This window comes from Bombus impatiens, unplaced genomic scaffold, assembly GCF_000188095.3.
Source record: "Bombus impatiens unplaced genomic scaffold, BIMP_2.2 scf_0582, whole genome shotgun sequence".
In the NCBI taxonomy this organism is placed as follows: Eukaryota; Metazoa; Arthropoda; class Insecta; order Hymenoptera; family Apidae; genus Bombus; species Bombus impatiens.
Window position 1 is genome coordinate 904,721 of NT_177001.1, and position 5,007 is coordinate 909,727.

Below are 5,007 nucleotides of genomic sequence, written 5' to 3' on the forward strand. Positions count from 1 at the left end.
AATCAATAAGAATAAAGAAATTGATACGAGAGCACCAAAAATATGATAACGTTGAAAGTTATCTAAAGAGTGGAATTAGAATCTGTTTTTACGCGAAAATTGTAATTTTCACGTATAAAGATGTATTTACTGTAATTGAGGTGCCTATTTGTATAATTGAAGATTCCTGTATTTTCCTTGAATTTTGCGGTTATACGAACGTGAATAGAAAATAAAGCGTGCACAAGGATTTTTTCGTAAAAAATGGTTCTTTCCACAGACTTTTTTTGCTCACACTTACCACTGCTTTGGTACTAGCGGCTGGTTTAATTTTACCAGCATATTTTGTATGTATATCTCGAGTGCGCGTTTGTAGGAAAATTAACGAGAATATTGGAAGGTTTTTAAGTACTCTAGTTTGAAATGGTTTTCAAGCGCGCAGCTACTCAACCGTCATTTCGTAATACATATTATCAAAAAGCGAGTATCATTAACCATTTGAAAAGTGGTTAAAAAGGAATCGCCAAGTGAAATCGCGTATGTACTTTGATATTTTGTGCAATAGAAGGCTTTCAATCTCAATTCTATTCTTTATTATTTCTATATTCCCCAATAAAAAAATATTTAGAAGATTATATTAGGTTAATAAAACAATAACATTCTTCACGTTAAAATTTCAGCCACGAAAAAAATGAATTACCAATGGCGTTAACACGAATAAAACTGGGGCGTAAACTATAGTTTACAAAATAAAGCAATTTCATTCGTATGGGAGCTATTCCATATTGTTTAAAATATAATAAAAGTAGATAGAATAAAGTTCATGCGAGATTGGTTAACACTAGAACCTACTAGACTTAACTATGATCTATAATATATCGCAAAAAATACAAAGAATATGTACTAAATTGTAAAGAACACATATATCATCATAATTAAAATAGTATAATGAAAATAAATAGGCGTATACATAATCATGTCTCTATTTCAGTAAAAGCAAACGCTAATTTTGCCAAAAGCATATTAGGCTTACCAAAAGATTTTATCTTTTACGGTCACCTTACAATTACACTAGTAACTGTAAAAACAAAAAATCTAAAATCCGTCATTTTGATGGATTTGGTAAGCCTAATGTTACTAATCATAATCATAGTTTAATTATCGACTGATTTCTCAATCGCATATGTATATGATTATTGATGGATCATTTATAATGCTAAGCACCGACTACACGTTGTCCGATGATATTCGAATCGAAATAACTTTAATACCTTAATATCAGGTTCGTGAAACGGCTATTGGTTACGGCTGCCGATGGAAGTGGTCGTCGGAAGCAGAGAAGTCGAAGGTCGTTTGTATAGGTATCTCTCTGCCGGTAGTCGTGGCACCCTTCTTTTCTCCGCCACGAAAAGGCTCTTGAAATAAATTGAAAATGGCTGGTATCGCCCCGCTCTCGGATAAGTGATACCTACATCACCTACACGCACATCGGTCACCACAGAATTCCACGGGTGTTCTTTCACGTATTCAAAACGACCATTCAAAAGCGGATCCGAATCTTTACGAACGGATGATCAATTAAAACCATGTTAAAACGTTATATTAACCGCGTACTTTAGTCGGACCAAGAAAATTAAAAACTCAATATAAAAGGGGCACCGAACTCGATGTTAATCGAAATTATATCTTTAAGAATTATAGATTAACTTTCATTATATGATACGACTATCGTCAGTGAGCAAGAGGTCGTAATATTCTATAGTTTTGCTGAAAGATTATAAAAATAAGCAGAATATCAACTCACAAGTAACTTTTGCAACCCAAGATTCAAAATGTGTTTACAAAACATATATAGTTCTGAATGTGATTATACCAATGGAGGTCGATTCTGAGTATTTTAACTTTCAAGCTTACTATATCGTTTCTTTCTACATACTATTATTATAAATGAGCATCAACCGTATAATGAGTAGATATTTAAAGCAAATTAAACAAAATTTATCATATTGATTCAATCAACATAACCTACAGTTGAAAACTGACTAGCTAGAATGTTTTCTTTTTGTATAACACGGTTCTTTTTGTACGTTAAACACGGTGAATCGGGAATTTGAATATTACTGGTATTTCTATTACGACAGATGGTCTGTCTCATTATTCGGTGAAATCGAGCTCGTCGAAAATTTATGTACTCCTCGCACTCTCCCGCGACCGTAAAATCATTTCCAAAATTCACGATTTGCCCGACCGGGCTAATTTTCAGCATGCACGCGTGTACTAAGCGCATTCACGTGATCAAACACGTATGTATAGTACAGGTATACGATGACACACATACACACGGAGGAGTTCGGGTGTGCAAAACGTAACGAGACTAAACGCGAAACCTGAACTGGCGTACGGTCGCGTGCGCGCGCTCGCTCACGCAGTCAAACACGCACGAGAAAGAAGCATGTGCGGGGGCACACAAACGAGAAGGTGTATTGAATCGATGAGTATCATGCAGTTGACAGCTAGAGCTAATTGAATCTTGACTCTATCTATCTGTCGACTCGAGCTGAGACTCGACTACCGGCGCCGCTGCGAATTGCATTTCCGTTCGACAGAATCGTTCGCGTTCCAGAATTCTATCTTCCTCCTTAATCCCTCTTCGTTTTTGTAATATAGAATTATGCAGGAAATTCTCCGTTTCAGAAACTGTAAAAGACTATCCGTATTGTAATTACTTCTTGTGTTCATCACGTTTCCATTCGTGTTTATTGATATTTTTGAAACTGTAACATAGATGTAGTTAGTAAATATTTGTACTTATAGATGTTAATGTTTATTAAGAATTTATTACTTAAAAAGATTTGATAATTTCAATTTCTTTGTATTTCGTTTGAATATGATGGAATTTCAATATTAACTTTGTGCTTTACCTAATACAAGGACAGTTATTTCGTTCAAAGACTCTTTATTCCAAGAAATACGAAGCGATTATTATACAAGACTGAATACATATCTTTCGTGAAAGAGAAAGGAAAGTATGCAAAGGGCGTGAAACGACGGTCCTCTTAATATAAACTGTAATTGTTGGTGCACATTTTTCTCTTTTCCTTGCTTTGTTAACATTTCCGTTTCTGCAAATTAACGAAAACGTTGAAATATTTCGTTTGACTTTTTTTCTATTTATCGAAATACGATACAAAATGTTATAAAGAATCGTAAAGCACAATCGTGTACAGTGGTTCAGAGGGAATCTTCTTTATTGGGAACGGAAATTTCTTTTCACCGCAAATTCAATAGAAGATTTCCGTGCATCAGACCATTCAATTACGTGGCGGATCAATGGAGGTTCTCGATGAAATTTTAATTAGAAAAGAGCAAGATATACAGCGGCGAAGATGCAACAGAACGGTCGTAGATCAAAGGTGCATAAATATTTGTTAAACGTAATTTCTGTAACGTTATTTGTAACTTATATTTTATCAATTTTCTGCTTGATCTTAGTTTGAAAACACTTAGTCCTAATATTTTAAGAAAATCATTATGCATAAAACTGTAACAAGGAATAACAATTCTTTCATATCTTCTACAAAATTAACAAACTTTCTGACCATTAAAAAATGTGGTTATGTTTGAAATGATTCGTAAGATACGGCAAAATTAAACTCACATCTCAATATAATTATAAAAACTGTTAAAAATAGGCAAATTTATCTATATACTAACCTGTAAATGAACGAAAACCATGGATATACTTGATTTACAAGAAGAAACTTCCAGAAAAGGAATGGTGAGGTTAAGTAACCAATTGTAACCGTGATGACATAATATCGGTTTCATTTAACGGAACGATGCGGTTCTCTCGTAAACAGCGAGGGGTTGAGACTCGTAATACCGATAAAGGCACAGAACCCGGGAAAGGAGGATAGATAGGAAGGGGGCTCTGTTCCCCGTCTAGGATTCTATAATCCGTACGATCTTTATCGTTAAATTCTGTACTCGTGGACCGATGCCTCGATTGCGCAATCAAGATGGCATCGAGAAAGGCATCTCTCGCCTTCGACTCAAACTACCAACAAGTATTTCAATATCCGCTCCAATATATTCCCATCGACCCTATAAACGTGTGTGCAGTTATATTGGATTCCCTTCCTCCTTCCTTCGATTCGTTCTCCTTATCGCTCTCGTTTTATCGCTTTTTCCGCTCTCGCTTCTTTCTGTGGTACGTGTGTGCGTGTGCGTGATCGCGGACCGATTGGTTTACGACATCACTACGAACAGAAACGCGCGACGGTGGTGACGTTCGTGCATATCTTTCCCCGAGGAAACCGCATTTAAACGAGTTTGGTAACCCTGTAAAAGATTCTTGATCTTAATGGTCGAAGAATCGAGTTCAGGAGGATGATTGCTTGATAGAGAGCTATTAGCAATCTTCATTATGATCACTATTGGAACTATAGTTATCAGTGTTTTTACATAAATGTTATAAAAGGTTTATGCTTTTAAAGATTGTATTTGGAACCATAGAGACGGCGAATGAGGCTTTTTAGCCCTATTTTCTGGATTTCGAGATACTTCTATGAATATGACACTTCTTTAATGATCTTTGATGTTATTTACAGAACACTGAATTAGCCATTAAAAGTTTCTAATTACACAGATATATGTATATATGATTTTTAAAATGATTATTATATAATCTTTAAAACAGTTATTATGTGACTTTCAAACGACTTTTGAATAACAACTGCATGATCTTGGGAAAATCTTTATATGATATGAATTGATTTTGAAACAATTTTCAAATTATCTCTATTGATCGTGGATTATAGGCAGAGAAATCATAGTTTCAACCACTTCGATACGATACTAAAATGATCCTAAAATATATTTACAACATGTAGGTATATCTCTATCATTTGATTTAAACATATCGAATTTCAGCGAAACTGTATTCATTTAGAATAAGAGCGTCGATTTGGAACCACTAAAACATTCAGGATAAACCAGTGAGTTTAAATTTAAACGTTGAAGATTCTC

At 34.7% G+C, this 5,007-nt stretch overlaps 1 long non-coding RNA gene across 1 annotated transcript; it reads right to left on the bottom strand.

The window, feature by feature from the left end:
• Positions 1-1,674: 1,674 nt before the first annotated feature.
• Positions 1,675-4,373, bottom strand: LOC112213305. The gene is made up of 3 exons (XR_002947196.2): positions 3,694-4,373; positions 2,901-3,101; positions 1,675-2,753 (listed from the first exon to the last, which is right to left on the bottom strand). It is a non-coding gene; the product is annotated as an uncharacterized LOC112213305 (long non-coding RNA).
• Between the last annotated feature and the right edge of the window lie 634 nt (positions 4,374-5,007).